At 44.3% G+C, this 25,516-nt stretch overlaps 1 protein-coding gene across 3 annotated transcripts in view; it reads left to right on the forward strand.

The window, feature by feature from the left end:
- Positions 1–25,516, forward strand: part of METTL15 (methyltransferase 15, mitochondrial 12S rRNA N4-cytidine) — a 611,732-nt gene that overhangs the window by 297,677 nt on the left and 288,539 nt on the right. The window lies entirely within an intron of this gene.

Raw genomic sequence — 25,516 nt, forward strand, 5'->3', positions numbered from 1 at the left:
AATAGGAGAAAATGAATCTTATAATTTGGTATGCAATTTCTCCTGACTAGACTAATACCGCATCAGTGGTCGAAAACTTGTTGACCCATAGTGCAAAGCTCAGAAGGGAAGGTTCACCATTTTGTAGTGCACATTTTGCTGGAATGGTTTGAGGATACCATGTTACATTGGCAGAGCCCCTGAAGTACCAGAGCAACAGAACCCCTCCCATTAGAGACCTCATGTTACAAACTCCAAGTCTCAATGAATTTTCTAGGGGGCAGTGAGCATATTGACACCATAGGTGTGTCACAGAATTTTATACCATTGGGCGGTGAAGAAAAAACTATTACATTTTTGCCACAAAAATTTATAGCCCCAGATTTAACATGTTCACACAGGGAAATGGGTAAAAATAGCACCCAAATTTGTAGTACAATTTCTGCTGAACATGGCAATACCTTGTGTGGTTGTACAGTACTGCTTATCCACAAGGCGAGACTTGGGAGAGAGAAAGCGCTATTTGACTCTTACAGAATAAATTTATATAATAGTTTGCAGACTCCACATACAGAGCCCGTATGTTAGGGTTCGAGTTCCCACCTCTGCACAGGGGGAATCTCGGGCCATCTCCGCTGCGGTCTCCCATTCTTCTCCTGCCGCAGTGGAGACTGCTCAGCGAAGACGTCGGTCTCAGCGTCTCGCTCAATCTGACTCTGTGAGGAGGATTACTGCTGCTCTTCCAGCTTCTGCTATTGTAGTCAGTGCTGGGAAGCGGCGAGCAGACGCTTTTGGGACTAAGTCTTGCTTTTCTCCTTCTGAGCATGCCCAGGGTAAGATCTCTCTTTGGAGATCGAGGGTCACATGCTTGGATACTGCAGCAAGGTCCTGAAGGTGCTCAGGCTTTGCGGCAGCTTCTCATTGGTCCTTCTTTGAAGGTCCTGTTCGGGCTGCAGCTATAAAAGGCCATGCACTAGTGTCTTTCTAAATTATGTGCTTTGCGCCAGTGTGGTCATGTGTGATTGTGTTCAGGGACCCGGCTGAAATAAGCCCCTAGAATGCTGGCACCTCCGGCGAGGAGTTTGTGTGTCTGAGTACATTCAGGGACCTGGCTGAAATAAGCCCCTAGAATGCCGGCACCTCCGGCGAGGAGTTTTGTGTGCATGCATGACCACTGACTGCTCTCTCTTGGGTAGTTAGCCTGTGCTCCTGTGAAGTTAACAGGGCGCAGAGCTTTGCTTTCACAGCTGCTCTGTGAGTTAACCGAGCTAGCCAATACCGCCATATAGTGCTGCCATTTGTCTAGCAGCAGGTTCTCTTGCACGGTGGACCCCGGGCTGCGAACGCACCAATAACAATAAAAACTATTTTCCGCTAGCCCTAACAGTACACTAGCGCCAGGGTCTGGCTAGTAAATGGCGGACGATCAGCGTTTACAGCGGTACGTCCAGCAGCTGGAGGGAAGGTTGGCGGCTCTAGAGCGTACAACCTCAGCTGTGGACGTCACTGCTGTCACTGTTCAGGCTGCAAGTGCAGCTGCAGCCAGTTTGTCAGCAACCACCCCTGTTCCGACTATATCCCGTCTCCCGCTTCCAGACAAGTTTTCTGGTGACAGTAAACTATGTTGCGGATTCGTGAGCCAGTGCTCCATACATCTCGAGCTCCTGGCTGCACGTTTTCCTTCGGAACGGGCGAGAGTGGGATTCATTTTGTCTCTTTTGTCGGGCAGGGCATTGGAGTGGGCAATGGGAGCGCAATGATCGCGTGTAGTGCAGAGTGCTCCTCTCTTCCTGGACGCTCTGAGGCAGGTCTTTTTAGGACCTCGTGTCACTCACGATACCGCGCTCCAATTGTTGGCAATTTCTCAGGGTTCGTCCATGGTCAGCCAGTTTGCCGTTCAATTCCGGACTCTAGCCTCTGAGTTAGAATGGCCAGATAAAGTCCTTATTCCGGTGTATTGGAAAGGACTGGCTGATCATGTAAAGGACGCTTTGGCCACCAGGGAGATTTCCGCTACACTGGAGGAGCTCATTACAATTTCTCCCCGCATCGACCTCCGTTTTAACGAGCGGAGGTTGGAGCGGACCCCAGTGTAGGCAGAGGTTTCGGCTGGCTCCCACCTTCGCCAAAACTCTAGAATCTCCCGTCCTGGCGTCCAACTCCCATGAGGCCATGAAGGTTTCTCGAGCGGGACCTAAGTCTCAGACCGTTCGAGTACCTGTGGTATGTAGAAATTGTCAGCAACTGGGATATTATGCTAACAAGTGTCCTCAGCGGTCGGGTAAACGATTGCGTCTAGTGACTATAGGAGGAGGTTCACTGGACACAGCGGCCTTTTCCTCCAAGTTGTCCTTTAAAGGGACAATTCTGTTGGACTCATTCACTCTTGCAGTTGAGCTTTGTGTGGATTCAGGAGCTGAGGGAAATTTCATGTCCTCTAGTTTTGCTCTGCGCCACAATGTACCTCTGGTGATGCTCTCTAAACCAGTAACTGTTAGAGTGGTGAATGGGTTGACACTTCCATTACAAATCACACACCAGACTGTCCCTTTCACATTAGCCATGTCCCCATCCCACCAGGAGATTATTTCCCTTCTTGTTCTTCCCGAGGGAATGGATGAGATTTTGCTGGGAATACCCTGGCTCCGTTTTCACTCTCCACATATTGGGTGGTCCTCTGGGAGGATATTGGGTTGGAGTGAGTCTTGTAAGGACAGATGTGTGAAAGAGTGAGTTCAGGTTTCCACCACTGAGATACCCGCAGATCTGTCTTCTCTTCCCGAATGCTATTGGTCCTATGCAGACGTTTTCTCCAAAAGGGCTGCTTAGACCCTTCCACCTCACCGTCCCTATGACTGTCCTATAGATCTCTTGCCTGGAGCAGAACCTCCTAGGGGACGTGTCTATACCCTCTCTCTCCCAGAGACTGAGGCTATGTCCCTATACATCCAGGAGAACTTGGCAAGAGGGTTCATTAGGAAGTCAGTGTCACCGGCAGGGGCGGGGTTCTTTTTCGTCCAGAAGAAGAATGGAGAGTTACGTCCTTGCATAGACTACAGGGGTCTTAACGCCATCACCGTTAAGAATAAATACCCGCTGCCCTTGATTTCTGAGCTTTTTGATAGGCTACGGGGAACAAGGGTATTTACCAAATTAGATCTGCGGGGTGCGTATAACCTGATTCACATCCGTGAGGGGGACGAATGGAAGACGGCGTTTAACACCAGAGATGGGCACTATGAATATCTAGTGATGCCCTTCGGGCTCTGTAATGCCCCAGCCGTTTTCCAAGACTTTGTCAACGACATTTTCTGGGATATGCTCTCCACCTCGGTTGTAGTCTATCTGGATGATATTCTCATCTTTTCTCCTGATATTGACTCCCACTGGAGAGATGTTGGCAGAGTCTTCGACCTCTTACTGGCAAATTCCCTGTATGCTAAGTTGGAGAAGTGTATGTTTGAGCAGGAGTCTTTACCTTTCCTGGGCTATATCATCTCTGCCCAGGGATTGGCTATGGATCCTGCCAAACTACAAGCTGTGATGGACTGGCAAGAACCTCATTCTCTTAAAGCGGTGCAGCGCTTTATGGGGTTCATTAATTATTACCGCCAGTTCATTCCCCACTTCTCAACTTTAGTAGCTCCCTTGGTAGCCCTCACCAAGAAGGGAGCAAATCCCAAATTGTGGTCAGAAGAGGTCTCCAGGGCCTTCTCTTCTATCAAGTCTCATTTTGCCAGCGCTCCCATTCTACATCGTCCCGATGTAGATAAGCCGTTTATCATGGAGGTGGATGCTTCATCCGTTGGTGCAGGAGCAGTCCTTTTCCAAAAGGATGCTCAAGGTCGGAAGCATCATTGCTTCTTTTTCTCCAAGACCTTTACACCAGCGGAGAAGAATTATTCCATCGGGGACAGGGAGTTGCTAGCGATGAAGTTGGCTTTCTCTGAGTGGAGACATCTCTTGGAGGGGGCTCGTTTTCCCTTTCAAGTCTTCACGGACCACAAAAATTTATTATATTTGCAAACAGCTCTGCGGCTAAATTCTCGCCAGGCCAGATGGTCCTTGTTCTTCTCCCGGTTCCATTTCACCCTCCATGTTCTCGCTGGGGAGAAGAACATTCGTGCTGATGCCCTTTCTCGCTCTGTTGTCTCATCTGAGGAGGAGGAAGGAGAGCCTCCGCTTATTGTCCCTTCCGAGAGTCTGAGAACCGTAGCTCCGGTGTCGCTAGAGTCTGTGCCTTCGGGCAAGACTTTTGTGCCCATTAATTTGCGACCGGAGGTTCTCTCTTGGGCTCATTCGTCCAGGGTGGGTGGACACTTTGGGACAAAGGGGACGTCTGAGCTGTTGGCGAGAATGTACTGGTGGACACATATGGTCCGTGATGTCAGAGATTATATTCAGGCGTGTGTCTCCTGCGCCAAAAATAAGTCTCCTCGACAATGGCCAGCTGGGTTACTCTATCCCTTGCCCGTGGCAGACAGGCCCTGGGAAATGGTCGGGATGGACTTTGTGGTGGGTTTGCCAAAGTCTCGTGGCTGTACCATCATTTGGGTTATCACTGATCATTTCTCGAAAATGGTGCATTTGGTGACGCTACCACGGTTACCTTCTGCACGGGCTTTGGCAGCATTGTTCATAAAGCACGTCTTCCGCCTACACGGTATGCCGGACAAAATTGTCAGTGACCAGGGTCCCAAGTTTGTGTCTCGGTTCTGGAGAGAGCTTTGTCGTCTTCTCATCATTGAGTTAAATCTCTCTTCCGCATATCATCCCGAGATGAATGGGTTGGTAGAGAGGGCCAACCAGACCTTGGTCACATATCTGCAACATTTTGTCTCAGCCAGGCAGGATGACTGGGCATCCTTGCTACCGTGGGCGGAGTTTGCGCTGAACAATGCTGTAGCAGACTCCACTGGTCAAACCCAATTCCTCAACTGTGGTCAGCATCCGCGGGTACCTGTGCCTATGCCCGTGTCTTCCGCCGACTCCAGGGTGGCAGACTGGGCTGTGGAGGCACGGGATATTTGGGACCGCACTCAGGATGCCATTCGGGCCTCTAAGGAGAGAATGAGGTCTTCCGCTGATGCACATCGGCGCCCCGCTCCGACCTTTGCTCCTGATGACTTGGTGTGGCTCTCCACTCGTAACATCAGGCTGCGAGTTGAGTCCACTAAGTTTGCACCTCGCTACTTGGGTCCTTTCAAGGTCCTCGAACAGGTTAACCCTGTGGTCTATCATTTAGCCCTTCTGCCACGCCTGGGTATCTCCGACGCCTTTCATGTGTCCCTCTTGAAACCTGTATACATGTCCCGGTTTTCTGAGTCATCTGCCGGGACATCGGGTTCGTCTACGGACGATTACGAGGTGAACGCTATTTTGGGGTGCAAGGTGGCTCGTGGCAAAAAATTTTACTTGGTGGACTGGAAGGGTTACGGTCCTGAGGATAGGTCCTGGGAGCCTGCTGAGCGCATTCGGGCTCCACAGCTCATTGCTGCCTTCAAGCGTAGCGAGGCCCAAGGAGGGGGGGTAATGTTAGGGTTCGAGTTCCCGCCTCTGCACAGGGGGAATCTCGGGCCATCTCCGCTGCGGTCTCCCATTCTTCTCCTGCCGCAGTAGAGGCTGCTCAGCAGAGACGTGGGTCTCAGCGTCTCACTCAATCTGACTCTGTGAGGAAGATTACTGCTGCTCTTCCAGCTTCTGCTATTGTAGTCAGTCGGCGAGCAGACGCTTTTGGGACTAAGTCTTGCTTTTCTCCTTCTGAGCATGCCCAGGGTAAGATCTCTCATTGGAGATCGAGGGCCACATGCTTGGATACTGCAGCAAGGTCCTGAAGGTGCCCAGGCTTTGCGGCAGCTTCTCATTGGTCCTTCTTTGAAGGTCCTGTTCGGGCTGCAGCTATAAAAGGCTCGCATGGCCGCACGGCCATGCGCTAGTGTCTTTCTAAATTATGTGCTTTGCGCCAGTGTGGTCATGTGTGATTGTGTTCAGGGACCCGGCTGAAATAAGCCCCTAGAATGCTGGCACCTCCGGCGAGGAGTTTGTGTGTCTGAGTACATTCAGGGACCTGGCTGAAATAAGCCCCTAGAATGCCGGCACCTCCGGCGAGGAGTTTTGTGTGCATGCATGACCACTGACTGCTCTCTCTTGGGTAGTTAGCCTGTGCTCCTGTGAAGTTAACAGGGCGCAGAGCTTTGCTTTCACAGCTGCTCTGTGAGTTAACCGAGCTAGCCAATACCGCCATATAGTGCTGCCATTTGTCTAGCAGCAGGTTCTCTTGCACGGTGGACCCCGGGCTGCGAACGCACCAATAACAATAAAAACTATTTTCCTCGGTGCGTTCCGCTAGCCCTAACACCGTAAGTGCCAGATGAGCAGAATCCCCCTTAAGTGACCCTCATTTTGGAAATTACACTCCTCTGGGAATTTATCTACTGGTGTAGCAACGATTTTGACTCAATGGATGATTTCCAGAAACAAGCATCAGTGTATGATCCTGAGTGAAAATTGCAAATCTGCCATTGTAGTTCCCGTACATTGTAGTGCCCGTACATTGTAGTGCTCATACATTGTGCACAGCTTCTGTTTCTGGAGACATGGATGACGTGAATGAAGTGGGCTCTCATCCCTACATAAATGCCAAACATGAGGACACTGAATGTTATTTAGGCCTCACTGTGTGGCTCAGAAGGGAGGGGACATTTGGATTTGGGAGCTCAGAATTTGCTGGTTTTATTTTGGGGGATGAGGAGCGATACCTCTTTTCCAGAGCCTTTGTGCTACCAGTAACATGGAAACCCCCTATATTTCCACAGCTGATGGACGTGAGTGGGGACTTGCTTTTTTGTGGATTGAGTTGAAGCTTTTATTGGTTATATTTTGCATAAAATTTTGGATCACATTTATCATGTGCCCTACGCTGAGCATTTTCTTTGGGATTTTGATCTAAAAATCTCAAAAATACGTGATTCAGATGAAACCCCCAAAGGATACAGCCGCCATAATGAGGCAGCAGAGTTACTCTGGATTCCGTCTGGCCTCTTTTAAATGATGTTCTTTTCAAAAGTGCACAAAACTGTGGCAGACCCTGCTTTTATGCACACTTTAAACGAGGGACACCTCCAGACCATAGGCCAGATGGCATCCACAGTGCCTCCGTAAAGGGAATCTTCCACTGGGGGTTCTGTCTGAATTGCATATTTCAGAGATTTAGACGGAAACCCCAATGTAAGTGCTCAGTTTGGAGTGCAGGATAAATTTGAGATGAGCTGCCATCTTTGTGAGGCAAAATGAACAAATCAACAGTAGATGAAGAATTGGTTTTATTTTTTTTTACATAGTTCCTCATGAAGTATAAAAATTAATATTGTTTTTTATGACTGGCAGCTGTCACACACTAAAAGACCCATTTTTTGCAAGACAAAGTTTTTGTATCGCCATATTTAAAGAGCTATATTTTTTTCTATATTTCTGCCGACAGAGTCATATGAGGGCTTGTTTTTTGCTGGACAAGTTGACATTTTTATTAGTATATTTTTTGGGCACATTGGTCCATTTTCAAGTACATAACATGTTTGATCACTTTCTATTCCTATTTTTGGGAGGCAAAATGAACAAAAACCAGCGATTCAGGAATTTTTTTTTATGCCGTTCACTGTGTAGTAAAAGTGATGAGACTGCTGTATTCTTCTGATCAGTAAGATTACAGCGATACCACATTTATGTCATTTTTTTTCATGTTTTATTTCTTTTACACAATAAAAACAATACAATTTTAAAAAAAATGGTTTTGCATTGCTATATTATGAAAGCTATAACATTTATTTTTTCTGCTGATGGAGCTTTATTGTGGCTTGATTTTTGTTGGACACTATGTTTGTATTCAACTATACTATTTTTATTTACATTGGGCTTTTTCGTTGTTTTATTCCAGCATAGTTTTTTGCCACAATTTTTATTTATTTTTTATATTCACTGAAGAGCTTAACTCATGTATCAATTTTATAGGTCGGGTCGTTTTTGGATGCGTAAATACTAAATATGTGTACTTTTGTTTTTTAGTTTTTACATAAGTATATTAATTGAACAAATATTTTTTAAGTTTTTTGGTTTTTTATATTTGTGATTTTTGTTTAATATATACACTGCTCAATAATATAAAGGGAACACTTAAACAACAGAATATAACTCAAAGTAAATCAAACTTCTATGAAATCAAACTGTCCACTTAGGAATCAACACTGTTTAACAATCAATTTCACATGCTGTTGTGCAAATGGAACAGACAACAGATGGAAATTTTTGGCAATTATCAAGACACACTCAATAAAGGACTGGTTCAGCAGGTGGGGACCACAGACCACATCTCAGTACCAATGCTTTCTGGCTGATGTTTTGGTCACTTTTGAATGTTGGTTGTGCTTTCACACTCGTGGTAGCATGAGACGGGCTCTACAACCCACACAAGTGGCTCAGGTAATGCAGCTCAGTATTTGGTCAGTATTTTACATCAGTATTTGTAAGCCAAAACCAGGAATGGGTGATAAATACAGAAGTGGTGCATATGTTTCTATTATACTTTTCCTCTGATTGTTCCACTCCTGGTTTTGGCTTACAAATACTGATGTAAAATACTGACCAAATACTGCCAGTGTGACGGCAGCCTCTGAGAATCAATTTCACATGCTGTTGTGCAAATAGAATAGACAACAGATGGAAATTATTGGTAATTATCAAGACACACTCCATAAAGGAGTGTGGGGACCACAGACCGCATCTCAGTGCCAATGCTTTCTGGCTGATGTTTTGGTCACTTTTGAATGTTGGTTGTGCTTTCACACTCATGGTAGCATGAGACGGACTCTACAACCCACACAAGTGGCTCAGGTAGTGCAGCTCATCCAGGATGGCTCATCAATGTGAGCTGTGGCAAAAAGGTTTGCTGTGTCTGTCAGTGTAGTGTCCAGAGGCTGGAGGCGCTACCAGGAGACGGGCCAGTACACCGGGAGAGGTGGAAGGGGCCGTAGGAGGACAACATCTCAGCAGCATGACCGCTACCTCAGCCTTTGTGCAAGGAGGAACAGGAGGAGCACTGCCAGAGCCCTGCAAAATGACCAAATGTGTCTGCACAAACGGTTAGAAACTGAGTCTATGAGGATGGTCTGAGTGCCCGACGTCCACAGATGGGGGTTGTGCTCACAGCCCAACACCATGCAGGATGCTTGGCATTTGCCACAGAACACCAGGATTGGCAAATTCACCACTGGCTCCCTGTGCTCTTAACAGATGAAAGTAGGATCACACTGAGCATGTGACAGAGTCTGGAGACGCTGTGGAGAGCGGTCTGCCTGCAACATCCTTCAGCATGACCGGTTTGGCAGTGGGTCAGTAATGGTGTGGGGTGGCATTTCTTTGGAGGGCCGCACAGCCCTCCATGTGCTCGCCAGAGGTAGCCTGACTGCCATTAGGTACTGAGATGAGATCCTCAGACCCCTTGTGAGACCATATGCTGGTGAGGTTGGCCCTGGGTTCCTCCTAATGCAAGACAATGCCAGACCTCATGTGGCTGGAGTGTGTCAGCAGTTCCTGCAAGATGAAGGCATTGAAGCTATAGACTGGCTCGCTCATTCCCAGACCTGAATCTGATTGAACACATCTGGGACATCATGTCTCGCACCGTCCACCAACGTCATGTTGAACCACAGACTGTCCAGGAGTTGGTGGATGCTTTAGTCCACGTCTGGGAGGAGATCCCTCAGGAGACCATCCGCCGCCTCATCAGGAGCATGCCCAGGCATTGTAAGGAGGTCATACAAGCACGTGGAGGCCACATACTACTGAGCATCATTTCCTTGTCCTGAGGCATTTCCACCGAAGTTGAAACCAGCCTGTAGCTTCATTTTCCACTTTGATTTTGAGCATCATTCCAACTCCAGACCTCCATGGGATATTAGTTGTGATTTATGTTGATAATTTTTAGGTTTTATTGTTCTCAATACATTCCACTATGTAATGAATAAAAATTTGCAACTTGATTATTTCATTCAGTGATATCTAGGATGTGGGATTTTAGGGTTCCATTTATTTATACAAAAAAAGTTGCACTCTATCGTGCCAAAGCATGTCGAATATGAAATACATGAAATATGAATAGCAAAATGGCTTTTTGAACATTAGGAAAAATATTTGTGAGACGCTTTGCACAGAATTTGGCCAAGTAGGGTGAGCCCATCAACCATCGTCAAGGTGGTCTCATTAATCTAATGGATCCCTAACCTCCCTGTCCAAATGTGAACACTTACCGAAGGCTAATGTCAGTATGAATGGGTGAATGTGGACACCTGTCTCAGTAAAGCCTACATATATGGGTTGGCCGGAACCAAGTGTGATTAGAAGTAATTAAAAACCACATGGTGAAGGGAGGAGTGCTCAGTCAGTAAGCTAACATAGAAATGACAGAAAAACGACTGGCACATCCAAACTTTATATATACTATCTTTTGTATATATTTTCTTTTCTTTTTTCTTTTTTTTTTTAACTCTTTTACCTTGTCCTAGTTTGGGTCATCAACTTTCCCTTCCCTAGTCTCCGACCTAACACTAGGCAATTCTTTTGCATTGCACGGCATCAGATCTATGCATTGCCCACAGAGAGGAGGCATATAGGCATACCTACTCTGAGCAGGAGCTTACAGGCCACCGTACCTGGCTGACCCTGTGCCATCTTTCAGCCTGGGGTCACCAAGGAGACCACCAGCACAACATGACTGCAATCGCGTTGTGCCGATCGAAGCAGTGAAGGAGCTCCCTCCCTCTGCAACCTGATTGATGTCACTGTCGCTATTTACAATGATTAAATGCCCATGATTGGTGCTAAGACTGGTCCCTATCACTTATGTTCTAACTCTTCATGTTCAAAACCAGGCCTCATCTAAATGGATAAGTGAAAGAAAACCAGATGTAGCTCACAATTTAAACCTTGTTTGTGAAAGACGGGTGGATAAGGATGCTAAGCCTTGGGTGGGGGGGCATATCTTCTCTCCAATACGAACTACAATAAAAAAAAAGGTATGATGGGAAACCAGCAACATTGTCACTCTAAAAGACAAATGGCGCACTTTCACTATTAAGCGATGCCATATGCCAAAACATTGGTTTCCGACCACATATGGGTGTATTGCTGCAGGAGAAGTTGAGTAACAAAGTGTGCTGTACATTTTCTCCTATTAGCTCTTGTGAATATTAAAATTTGGGGATAAAGCATCAATTTGGTGGAAAAGACAATGCAAGTTCCCATTTTTATTACACACTGTTATAAAATTCTGTGAATCAACTGTGGTTTCAAAATGTTCGCTGCGCCGCTTCATTAATTCCTCGAGGGACATACCGTATATACTCGAGTATAAGCCGACCCGAGTATAAGCCGACCCCCCTAATTTTGCAACAAAAAACTGGGAAAACTTATTGACTCGAGTATAAGCCTAGGGTGGGAAATGCAGCAGCTACCGGTAAATGTCAAAAATAAAAATAGATACTAATAAAAGTAAAATTAATTGAGACATCAGTAGGTTAAGTGTTTTTGAATATCCATATTGAATCAGGAGCCCCATATAATGCTCCATACAGTTCATTATGGGCCCCATAAGATGCTCCATACAGTTCTTTATGGCCCCATAAGATGCTCCATACAAAATAGGCTCCATATAATGCTCCATACAGTTCATTATGGCCCCATAAGATGCTCCATACAAAATAGGCCCCATATAATGCTCCATACAGTTCATTATGGCCCCATAAGATGCTCCATACAAAATAGGCCCCATATAATGCTCCATGCAGTTCATTATGGCCCCATAAGATGCTCTATATACAAATATGCACCATATAATGCTCCATGCAGTTCTTTATGGCCCCATAAGATGCCCCATATAATGCTCCATGCAGTTTTTTATGGCCCCATAGATGCTCCATATAATGCTCCATGCAGTTCTTAATGGCCCCATGTAATGCTCCATATAATGCTCTGTGCAGTTCATTATGGCCCCATAGATGCCTAATATAATGCTCCATGCAGTTCTTTATGGCCCCATAGATGCCCCATATAGTGTTCCATGCAGTTATGTCCCCATAGATGCTCCATATAATGATCCATGCAGTTATGGCCCCACAGATGCTCCATATAATGTTCCATGCAGTTCTTTATGGCCCATAGATGCCCTATATAATGCTCCATGCAGTTATTGCCCCATATAATGTGCCATGCAGTTCTTTATGGCCTCATAGACGCTCCATATTGCATTGTGCCACATGTAATGCTGCTGCACTAAAAAAAAAAATTGGCATACTCGCCTCTCGTCGCTGCCAGCTGCTCCTCAGCGTCCTGTCTCTCTGCACTGACTGTTCAGGCAGAGGTCATCGCGCCTTCTGACCTGAACAGTCACTGCAGTGGACGCAGAAGACGAAGCAGCGGTGGAACGCGGAAACGTGAATATGACATACTCACCTGCTCCCGGCGCGGTCCCTGCATGTCCCACGGTCTCCGGGAGCAGCAGCTTCTTCCTGTAGTGAGCGGTCACATGGTACCGCTCATTACAGTAATGAATATGCAGCTCCACCCCTATGGGAGTGGAGTCCATATTCATAACTTTAATGAGCACTGCCAGTGACCACTGAACAGGGGAAGAAGCTGCAGCACCCAAAGACCGTGGGACATGCGGAGACCGCACCAGGAGCGCTGGGAGCAGGTGAGTATTTGACAGTCGTCGCTCCCCCTCACCCGCCGACCCCCCGCCTTCCATGACTCGAGTATAAGCCAAGAGGGGCACTTTCAGCCCATTTTTTGAGCTGAAAATCTCGGCTTATACTCGAGTATATACGGTAGTTTCCAAAATGGGGTAACTTGTGTGTGGGGGTTTTACTGATATAGCATCTCAAGCACTTCAACATTTTGGGTGAAAGCAACATTTCAATGGAAAATATGACCACATATAGATCATATACAGACTCAGAAAAAATGTACAACAAACTGAGGGGTCTGTTTTTTTCTGTTACCCTTAATGAAAATGAAAAATTTGAGCTACAGCAAAATGTTATACTTTGTTTTAATTATTATAATGACATAATGTAGACATATAGTAAATATTATTTATTAACTATTTTGTGTGGTATGACTATATTTTAAGAGCATACAAATTTAAAATTTGGAAGCTAAAAATGTTTCTAAATTTTTGCCAAATTTTGGATATTTTCATAAACGCAAATTTTATTGACCTACATTTACTATCAACTTAAAGTACAATGTGTCATGACAAGTTCTCAAAATCAATGGATAAAATAAAAAGAACAAAGCAAGAGGATGGCACCATGTGATACATCTTGGCAAATTACACTATGTTCCAAATTATTATGCAAATTACAATTTTATCAGATTTTCCTAAATGGTCGATGCAAATGACAGTCAGTCTAATAAAAGTCATCACCTGTTAGATTATACATCGAATTGTATTGAAGAAACCTCCCAATGATAATAGTATAATCTCCAAAATGAATAAAAACTCAAATTGCACTGTTCCAAATTATTAGGCACAGTAGAATTTCTAAACATTTGATATGTTTTAAAGAACTGAAAATGCTCATTTGTGGAATTTGCAGCATTAGGAGGTCACATTCACTGAACAAAAAGCTATTTAACTCCAAAACTCCTAACAGGCCAAGTTGCATGTTAACATAGGACCCTTCTTTGATATCACTTTCACAATTATTGCATCCATTGAACTTGTGAGTTTTTGGAGAGTTTCTGCATTTATTTCTTTGCATGAAGTTGGAATAGCCTCCCAGAGCTGCTGTTTGGATGTGAGCTGCCTCCCACCCTCATATATCTTTTGCTTGATGATCCTCTAAAGGTTCTCTATAGGGTTGAGGTCAGGGGAAGATGGTGGCCACACCATGAGTTTATCTCCTTTTATGCAAGCAATGACTCAGAGGCATTCTTTGCAGCATGAGATGGGGCATTGTCAGCATGAAGATGATATTGCTCCTGAAGGCACGTTTCTGCTTTTTAGACCATAGAAGAAAGTTGTCAGTCAGAAACTCTATATACTTTGCAGAGGTCATTTTCACACCTTCAGGAACCTTAAAGGGCCTTACCAGCTGTTTCCCATGATTCTGGCCCAAAACATGACTCCTCCACCTCCTCGCTGACGTTGCAGCCTTGTTGGGACATAGTGGTCATCCACCAACCATCCACTACTCCCTCCATCTGGAGCATCCAGGGTTGCTCAACACTTATCGGTAAACAAGACTGTTTGGAAATTAGTCTTCATGTATGTGTGGGCCCAATACAACCATTTCTGCTTGTGAACACTGTTTAAGGGTGGCCGAATAGTAGGTTTATGCACCACAGCAAGCCTTTGAAGAAGCCTACACCTTGAGGTTTGAGGGACTCCAGAGGCACCAGCAGCTTCAAATATATATTTGCTGCTTTGTAATGGCTTTTTAGCAGCTGCTCTCTTAATCCAATGAACTTGCCTGACAGAAATCTTCCTCATTATGTCTTTATCAGCACAAACACATCTGTGCTCAGATACAGCCACAAATCTCTTAACAGTACGATGATCACGCTTATGTTTTTGGAAAATTTCTAATGTTTTCATCCCTTCACCAAGGCATTGCACTATTTGATGCTTTTCAGCAGCAGAGAGATCCTTTTTCTTTCCCATGTTACTTGAAAACTGTGACCTGCTTAATAATGTGGAACATCATTTTTAAGTAGTTTTCCTTTAATTAGAATCACCTGGAAAACTAATTATCACATGTGTTTAAGATTGATTTCAGTGATCCATTGAGCCCTGAGACACAATACCATCCACGAGTTTATTTGAAAAACAAATAAATCTTTGACACTTAAATCCAATTTGCATAATAATTTGGAACACAGTGTATTATACAATGCAGAGATACCCAACAAGTGGGTGATCATCTTTTAAATTGTTGTTAGAAGCATTTTTCACGTGGTTACAAGGAAAAGTAGTGACTGCTGATGTCTTGCGCTTTTTGGCGTGGGGTCTTTTGTCCAAAGGAGTTCTGGATTGTCACCACACAATAGTAGGTACACATATAGTCGAGAAAAGAAGCTATATTTGGTGCTTTTATTCCAGCAGAATGTAGCATTGGTTCGAAGATAAGGCGAAAGATGCTATTCTGTTAATACAGTGGTTTAAAAGGTTACACGTTTTATAGATCTGCTCCCCTTCATCAGTCCAAGAACAAGACATCTACTGAAGTGTGTACATTCACAGTATCAATGCACAAAAGTGTACTCTTGTTTTTCCTGCTACTCATTTTCCCCACCTCTACTTTTGTTTTTCCCTCCACTCGCTTTCCCCATCCCTACTCTTGTTTTTGCCGCTACTTGTTTTCCCCACCTCTTACTCTTGTTTTTCCCACTACTCATTTTCCTCACCCCTACTTTTTTTCCCACTACTCGTTTTCCCCACTACTTGTTTTCCCCATCCCTACTCTTGTTTTTCCCGCTACTCGTTTTCCCCACCTCTACTCTTGTTTTTTCTACTACTCGTTTTCCCCACCCTTACTCTTCTTTTTCCCACTACTCATTTTCCTTACCCCTACTTTTTTTTCCCACTACTCGTTTTCCCCACCTCTACTCTTGTTTTTCCCACTACCCGCTTTCCCCACCTCTACTTTTGTTTTTCCCACTACTTGCTTTCCCCACCCTTACTCTTCTTTTTCCCACTACTCATTTTCCCCACCCCTACTTTTGTTTTTCCCTCTATTCTTGTGCTACATTCTGAAGTGACAGTGCCCAATATGGTGTCTTTTTTCTACTATATATGTATTTTCAACTGGAATATGTAGCAGTGTTCAAGAGTTATTACAACATAAAGTGTCACATGTCAGATTTAAAAGATTTGGCCTGGTAAGTAAGGTGAAAACTGGCATTGAGGCAAGGAGCTAAACTCCACCAAGAAATTAAATCAGAAGAAGTCGATTCTGGAGTCACCCTTAGGCTGCCGTCACATGGTCAGTATTTGGTCAGTATTTGTAAGCCGAAACCAGGAGTGGGTGATAAATGTAGAAGTGGTGCATATGTTTCTATTATACTTTTCCTCTAATTGTTCCACTCCTGGTTTTGGCTTACAAATACTGATATAAAATACTGACCAAATACTGCTAGTGTGACGGCAGCCTTAAGGTACCTTCACACTAAGCGACTTTACAACGATAACGATAGCGATCTGTGACGTTGCAGCATCCTGGATAGCAATATTGTTGTGTTTGACACGCAGCAGCGATCTGGATCCTGCTGTGATATCGCTGGTCGTTGCTGAAAGTTCAGAACTTTATTTGGTCGTCAGATCGGCGTGTATCGTCGTGTTTGACAGCAAAAGCAACGATGCCAGCAATGTTTTACAATGGTAACCAGGGTAAATATCGGGTTACTAAGCGCAGGGCCTCGCTTAGTAACCCAATATTTACCCTGGTTACCATTGTAAAAGTAAAAAAAAAAAACACATACTCACCCTCTGATGTCTGTCACGTCCCCCGGCGTCTGCGCTGCTGCTCAGAGCTTCCTGCACTGAGTGTGTCAGTGTCGGCCGGAAAGCAAAGCACAGCGGTGACGTCACCGCTGTGCTCTGTACTGCCGGCGCTTACACAGTGCAGGGAAGCGGACGCCGGGGGATGCGAATGTGAGTATGTACTGTTTGTTTTTTTACATTTAACACTGGTAACCAGGGTAAACATCGGGTTACTAAGCATGGCCCTGTGCTTAGTAACCCGATGTTTACCCTGGTCACCAGGGGACTTTGCATAGTTGGTCGCTGGAGAGCTGTCTGTGTGACAGCTCTCCAGCGACCACACAGTGACGCTGCAGCGATCGGCATCGTTGTCGATATCGCTGCAGCATCACTTAATGTGAAGGTACCTTTACTGTTACCTTACTTAAACCCCATAGCGGATCTTTGGTGGCATGCAAATACAAGAATGTTAGTTAACTGGAGGTAATTGCTCATGAGGAATGGGCTAAGATTGATCAGGAGCCCCGCCTGGGCTATTCATCACATTTACAGCCGTTCATAACTAGACATGAGCGAATATTCAGATTCCTCCTTATGTGGCTCGCTAATGCAGCTTACCGAATAGCTGCCGCAGGAACCCGCATACCTGGAGCGCTCCCGATAATTAGGTGTCCGGCGCCGCAGGTCCATGTGTCACGGCTGTGTGAAAACCCATGTTTGGAGAGTATGTGCGAGCCGAATGAGGAGGGATCCAACGATATTTGCTCATGTCTATTCATAACCACTAAAGCTGCTCTACTTAGTACAGCGGATGCTTGTAATGAAGAGGTTGGACTATTTGTCCTGAATTTATTATATTAGTTGTTTTGAGGTATGTAACTTGTTCTTGTTTGATTGGTTTATTGCAAACAGCAGAAAGTTTGTAAAGTTTTGCTAATAAACCTGATTTGCAATGGGGGTTGAATCATTGTGTTTGCAGCTATGTATGTACTGTGTGCTGAACGTTAGGAAAACCAATTACGAAAGGCAAGCCTGGGATATTGTGTCTACCTTCTTGTCTCTGTCTCCTTGTCGTTCCTCCGCTATCACCCACCCACGTAGGACTCGGGCACCCAGACCATCAGCTCATTTACGCTGCCTGTTTCTTTGTGTCTGCAGAGAACCTCTTTCTTGAAAGTGTTACTTTCCTGAGCTATTTCTGTTTTGCTGTCCTAAGCAATGAGCTACTTTCTGCATACATAAAATAGTAAGGGGTCACGGAAAACTATGTATTGCCAAAGGCAGTTCAGAGCTAGACATTGTTATCTTAAAACTATGTGTTTCCTTCCCACTGTTAGGAAATTCCTACATCACCTCTAGCCAAATGTCAGTCTAATTAAGACCGATCAATCAAATAGAAGACTTGGATTTCTAGTAACTTCATTCCATGTAGTGTTTATTGCTGGAGAACATATTTCGAAGCGCATCATATGTGCTGTGAATAGAGGTGTGTCCCCTGCCAGATGTCGCTCACTCCATTTTTTGCAGTACTTAATTGCTTCTGATCTTTAAAATGAGGCTGCCACCAGGTTTTGGTATGTAATCTGAGAGCAGCATAATGTAGGGGCAGAGACCATGATTCCAGCAAAGTGTCACTTACTGGGCTGCTTTTTTTTAGTTTTGATAAAAATCACTGTTTTATCTGCGGCACATGTAGCAGTTCTCTGAATGTTGAGCTTTGTTTAACCCCGTCCACACCACTGTGGCAACTTTTTGGCAATGTACAGTGTACACAGAAAGCTGCCAATCAGAGGTGGGAGCGGAGTAATACAGAGCTCATGAATATGGAGGACTACATGGCAGCAGGGTTACTAGTCTTCTTGTGACAATCTCCTGCTGATTAAAACAGTGATTTTATCAAAACCTCAATACATTTAGCATCCCAGTAAGTGACACATCGTTTGAAACCGGGTCTCTGCCCCTACATTATGCTGCTCTTAGATTTTCTTTAACACTTTTCTTGCATCCTTCCCAGCAGATGATGTCTGTGATATATTCATCCATGATCCGCCCATAACAGCCCCTCAGGGGCAGAGTTTCATCCACGGCTGTTAACCTGGTGAATGCTACTGTCCTTCTCTGATTGGAGCATTTACAGCGTGCTGGCAGGGGGGCACATCATTCAATATGCCCATCGGCGCCCCCATGACTTGATTGCAGGGAATTGATGAAATGCTATGATGGCCAGTGGTCTGCTGAAGACTCCTGTATATATATCCAAAAAATCCAAAAAGGTATCAATAAAAAAGTCCCCTCAGACACAAAAAAAAAAAACAAGCGTTCAAACATCCCCATAGACCAACATTTTTTCTTTTTTTTTTTACATATATTCAAATATTATACCGCTTGGTATCTCTATAATCATGCCAACCTCGAAAATCATATTGCTAGGTTATTTTTTTTGCCATATAGTGACTATGGTGAATAAAAAAACAAAAAAGAATTGTGGCGTTGTGCTTTTTTCGTAATATCACCGCACTTTGTTTTTTTATTTTTTTGCTTTCCAGTCCATCCATCACATTATAAATAGTGATGAGACAGTGTACTCGTTGCTCGGGTTTTCCAGAGCACGCTCGGGGGTCCTCCGAGTATTTGTTAGTGTTGGAAGATTTAGTTTTCATCGCGGCAGCTGAATGATTTACAGCTAGTAGCCTGAGTACCTGTGGGGGTTGCCTGGTTGCCAGGGAATCCCCACATGTAATCAAGCTGGCTAACAGCTGTAAATCATTCAGCTGAGGCGATGAAAACTAAATCTCCGAGCAGTCATAAGTACTCAGTGGTCACCCTAGCGTGCTCTGGAAAACCCGAGCAACGAGTACACTGTCTCATCACTAATTATAAATTGAATGGTGTCATTCAAAAGTACAACTCGTCCTGCAAAAAACAAACCCTGATATGGGTCCGTTGACTGAAAAATACAAAAATTATGGCTCTTGGAAAAAGTAAAGGGAACGACAAAAAGGCAAAAATGGAAAATGGCTATGTCAGCTATGATTAGAGACGCACTCCCACTAAACGTACCTACACCTGTGTAAATGTATATGTTCTGTAGTGTAATTGTGATGATCTGTAATATACTCGCTGATTGTCGTCTTCCCCGGTGTTTAGTGTCGTCCGCTCCTCTTCTGGGTCACATGACCGCTCTTCCGGTTTCACTGCTCACACTGGGGAACCATGAAGTCGCTTTTACAACGTAAGTCTAAGGAGCATCTGAACGTGACTCTATAACCTTGTAAAAGCAAAACTTCCTGCTTTATAGCATCCCCCATAAATGTTTTTTTAATGATCCAAAATAGGCAATTTTAAACAATTTAGTTACTGTATCTTTCTGATGCTAACAATGATTATTTACAAAAAAGCCTGTCAATCGCTGGATGGGAACACCTACTGAACACCCAAATCCAGAATTAGTAGGTATTTAAGCAAATAATATCCAAGTTACACAGAGTCAAAAGTGTTTTCTGGCATTAGGCTACACTCTCTGCGACTGCAGACTCTTGAATCCCCACAGTGTGCTCGCTCTGCTCTGTGTGGATTCGCTGGTGCCAGGAGCGGCGGGCTCATGACAACAAGTATATGATTTGCCTACATGCCGACTAGACTTGTGTGGCCTCGCTCAATGCAAGTGTATTGAACAAGACTGGACATATCTAGTAGGAATGTATCAGAAAGTATCCAAATCATATACTTGGTGTCTTATGTGTTGTGAACTCTGTTTTCGGGCTCCTTCTTGTGGTCACTGGTGGTATGGTGTGACTTTTGCTTTGGGCTCCCCCTGGTGGCTTTGTTTGTTATCCTGCTGGTCTCTGGCTATCAGCTGGTTCGTTATCCTCTGGGAGGTTCCTATATAGCTCTGTTTTACTTCCACTTGTGGCCGGCTGTCGATGTAATCAGTGCTACTCAGATTCCTTCTGACTACCTTGCTCCCAGTCCATCCAGGATAAGCTAAGTTTTGTTTGCTCATTTTTTTGATCAGCAGTGTTTATCATGTTTTCTGTTCCAGCTTGCTAAAATGTAATTCCCTCGCTTGCTGGTTGCTCTAGTGGGCTGAGTTTCTCCCCACACACCGTTAGTTGGTGTGTGGGTTCTTGAAATCTCAGGATGGATATTTTGTAAGGGTTTTTTATTGATCGCATAGACCCCTGCTCTATTTTCTGCTTTCTAGTACTAGTGGGCCTCTTTTGCTGAATCTGATTTCATCCCTATGTACAGGTCCTTCTCAAAAAATTAGCATATAGTGTTAAATTTCATTATTTACCATAATGTAATGATTACAATTAAACTTTCATATATTATAGATTCATTATCCACCAACTGAAATTTGTCAGGTCTTTTATTGTTTTAATACTGATGATTTTGGCCTACAACTCCTGATAACCCAAAAAACCTGTCTCAATAAATTAGCATATTTCACCCGTCCAATCAAATAAAAGTGTTTTTTAATAACAAACAAAAAAACCATCAAATAATAATGTTCAGTTATGCACTCAATACTTGGTCGGGAATCCTTTGGCAGAAATGACTGCTTCAATGCGGCGTGGCATGGAGGCAATCAGCCTGTGACACTGCTGAGATGTTATGGAGGCCCAGGATGCTTCAATAGCGGCCTTAAGCTCATCCAGAGTGTTGGGTCTTGCGTCTCTCAACTTTCTCTTCACAATATCCCACAGATTCTCTATGGGGTTCAGGTCAGGAGAGTTGGCAGGCCAATTGAGCACAGTAATACCATGGTCAGTAAACCATTTACCAGTGGTTTTGGCACTGTGAGCAGGTGCCAGGTCGTGCTGAAAAATGAAATCTTCATCTCCATAAAGCATTTCAGCCGATGGAAGCATGAAGTGCTCCAAAATCTCCTGATAGCTAGCTGCATTGACCCTGCCCTTGATGAAACACAGTGGACCAACACCAGCAGCTGACATGGCACCCCACACCATCACTGACTGTGGGTACTTGACACTGGACTTCAGGCATTTTGGCATTTCCTTCTCCCCAGTCTTCCTCCAGACTCTGGCACCTTGATTTCCGAATGACATGCAAAATTTGCTTTCATCAGAAAAAAGTACCAGGTCAGGCGCTTCTGCCGCTGTTTATGGTTCAAAAGTGGCTTTACCTGGGGAATGCGGCACCTGCAGCCCATTTCCTGCACACGCCTGTGCACGGTGGCTCTGGATGTTTCCACACCAGACTCAGTCCACTGCTTCCTCAGGTTCCCCAAGGTCTGGAATCGGTCCTTCTCCACAATCTTCCTCAGGGTCCGGTCACCTCTTCTCGTTGTACAGCGTTTTCTGCCACATTGTTTCCTTCCAACAGACTTACCATTGAGGTGCCTTGATACAGCACTCTGGGAACAGCCTATTTGTTGAGAAATTTCTTTCTGGGTCTTACCCTCTTGCTTGAGGGTGTCAATGATGGCCTTCTTGACATCTGTCAGGTCGCTAGTCTTACCCATGATGGGGGTTTTGAGTAATGAACCAGGCAGGGAGTTTTTAAAAGCCTCAGGTATCTTTTGCATGTGTTTAGAGTTAATTAGTTGATTCAGAAGATTAGGGTAATAGGTCGTTTAGAGAACCTTTTCTTGATATGCTAATTTATTGAGACAGGTTTTTTGGGTTATCAGGAGTTGTATGCCAAAATCATCAGTATTAAAACAATAAAAGACCTGACAAATTTCAGTTGGTGGATAATGAATCTATAATATATGAAAGTTTAATTGTAATCATTACATTAAGGTAAATAATGAAATTTAACACTATATGCTAATTTTTTGAGAAGGACCTGTATGTGCCTTCTTCTTACTTCACCGTTAATATTTGTTGGGGGCTTCTATATCTTTGGGGATTATTTCTCTGGAGGCAAGTGAGGTCTTTCTTTCTCTTTAGGGGTAGCTAGTTCCTCAGGCTGGCTCGAGACGTCTAAGAATTTTTTAGGCACGTTCACCGGCTACCTCTAGTTGTTTTGGATAGGTTCAGATTTGCGATCAGTCCAGTTACCATCTCCCTAGAGCTCGTCCTTAGTTTAATCACTTGCTGATCTATTTGTGATCCTCTGCCACTTGGGATCATAACACTTATGACCGACTGCTCTCGGCTCCGGAGAATCATCAGAGTGTGCAGCGCTACGGACTTGCACCCCAAGACCGGACAACCCTTTTCAAGATTATTTTTCCAACCCGTATCTTCTCTTGCTCTAGAATTTTCTGCCTGCAGATCAGACGTCATGTTCAATGTCACAGGTTCCCTTTAAATGTCTCTGTTATATTATAGGAGTGAGCTTGACAAAAACCCAGTTCCTAAAGGGAAAAGAAACATTGCTTCTTTACTAGAGTAGAGCTGAAATTGGCAAGACCCTGGTCTGGCTGCCACATTGGTCCTTCATGGCAGCTGAGCCAGAGCAGAGAGTCCTACTAGCTGCCAGCACCCTAGGTGCCTCTTTTGAGGAGCATAGTCATGACGTTGCTGGGGCCTTCTAATAATAAGAGGTTCCCAGGACACCTGCAAGTAGGAGGAACGATTCCCACGACCCAGGACCAGTGGTCTCCTGGATATGCTCTGGCAGCCAGATCAGGGGCACATGAATCGTTTTGCCCATCTCTAGTCTTTTTAAGGATATTTTAACAATGAAATGCTAATTTTATCTATTGAAATTAATACATCTATATTAGCAATTATTTGAAAGGCATGTGAACAATTCTCCTTTCCAGTCTCTGAATATTCCTTTCTCTTTTTACATTTAACATAATGTTTTGAAACCAAGACTGTTTTTCAGATCATCTGTGTATAATATTCCGGGATTTGTGACAAAATAGGCTGATTTAACAAGGGGTTGGCTCAGGCAGTGTTGTATATCAGCCCCAGGGCAGAAGGGAAAACCTTGTCTCAGTACAAATGTCAGGACAGCCACCTGTCCGTGTGCCGGGGCTCGGATAATTGTCTGCAGACTGAGAAGGATGTGTTTACTATGCATTTTTAATATCGGCACTATTACTTTAACAAGGAAAAAAAATGGGTCAGGTCTTGTTATCTATGCAGTGCGTGGGCAGAAATCCTTTGACGAGCTTTCTGGGGAAGCCTCTGACTTGGGAATTGCGGCTGAGATTGTAGGAGAACACATAGATTTCTGTCAGTGGCAATGTATAATACAAATAAACCCTTTCACGCCCACTGAAAAGAGAGGCAAGAAAGGTGCATGATTTCTACCAATTAACCAATATCATTGCAAACTTTTAAGGCTAAGGAGCCTACGCATAGCCTACACACCGGAGACAATGTGTTCTTTTTTAATATACTGCACAGTATCAGAAATCGTGGCCCAGAAACTGGAATTAATGAATCCTGCCGAGTCCCATATTTTACACTTCTGCAGCCGATTTTGTCTCTGTTGCATTTAACATGTTCACTGCCTGGGAGAACAAAGCTACAAATCACAGCAAATAGCAGTGGGCGAAGCCAAATCTAAGCCAATGTTTGGTTGTTTTATTAAAGTTTTCCTTTTATCCCCCCTTGATTACCTTTCAAAAGTATTTTTAGGTCTTGTGAAAATGACTAGCCTTAATGACGTCAGATACCTACACTATAAGATCTTGCAGAAAGTGCTAATTGGAAATAAATATCAGCACATCTTACAGAAAGGAATATGAACGTCCAACCAGGAGGGTGTGTTAGCATTCTCAGTCCTCGTCCTCTACAGTAAATGTAATTTGGTTTGGGCAGCATGAATCGTTTGACAGGTTCCCATGTTGGGTTGAGTCACATACAGTATGCCAAAGAAAAGTAGCAATAATACAGTCACATTCAATTTCAGGGCAAAAAGGGAGTAATTGTTAAAGGAGTTGTCTACTATTAGGTCAACCCCTTCTTGATTTAAATGTTTGGCCCCGATAAAATAAAAAAGCCTATACTCACCTCCCGTGCTGGCACCATTCCAGCCATGTTGGCACTCGCGGTCCCGGGGCTCTCAAGTGGTTATTATGACACGTGAGCCTTGTGCCCAATCCTCACTGGCGTCACTGTCCCTGCCTTCATAACAAGGAGAGGAAGTCAGGGCTGCTGCTCTCTCACTTCCTCTTCATGTATGTTCAATATGTCTGAAGGTGGGGACAGTGACGCCAGTGGTGATTGGGCACCGGGCTCACGTGCCACATCAACCTAACAGGAGACTCGGGAATGTGAATGCCAACACCGCTGGAATGGCGCTGACACGGGAGGGGAGTAAAAGCTTTTTTATTTTTTTCGGAGCCAAGCATTTAGATCAAGAAGAGGTTGTCCTAGTAGTGGACAACCCCTAGGACCCAGACATGACTGTTTTGCACCTGCCTGTGGAAAGCTTTATAGACAAGTTGAGCAGGGTAAGAGGCATGCCCTGATTTGTACAAAGTACTAAAAACTAAAGTAAAACCAAACAAATGAGTCAAGACACATTGGTATAAGTGCCATGTGTAGGTATATGTTCACACTGTAGCCATTTCACAGACAAAACCTAGGATCTATCCAAGGACTAGAGAAACATTTTTGGGTTACAAAACACTAGTTTTTTTTATTAATTTGATGGGGTGCTATACCCATGTTTCACTACATCTCCGCACATTTCTTCAGAGCTGATTGAAACTGACATGCAAATGCCAAAAATTGCAACATTTTTGCATAACACCCCGGCCGTAGTGCAAATATTCAGTAACTTTTCTAAGCGTTTACACCAGTTTTCTGGTGAAAAGCTTTGATGAATCTGTCCCATTGTGATTATTTCCCTGATCACAAAAGATTACGATAAATTGCCATGCTTTTGTGGCTTTTCCACTGATGGATATGCAAATAGGTATTGTGTGTAACAGGTTTGGTAGTGGCATGCTAACCTGGAAATGGTTCACACCTTTGTAACACATGAAGGATCCAATGTGCAAGATATAGCTTTGGATTCTTCTTCTACTGATAGGTATGGTTTACAAGCCGATCAACTCAAACTGGCTCT

Source organism: Ranitomeya variabilis, chromosome 2, assembly GCF_051348905.1.
Source record: "Ranitomeya variabilis isolate aRanVar5 chromosome 2, aRanVar5.hap1, whole genome shotgun sequence".
Classification (NCBI taxonomy): domain Eukaryota; kingdom Metazoa; phylum Chordata; class Amphibia; order Anura; family Dendrobatidae; genus Ranitomeya; species Ranitomeya variabilis.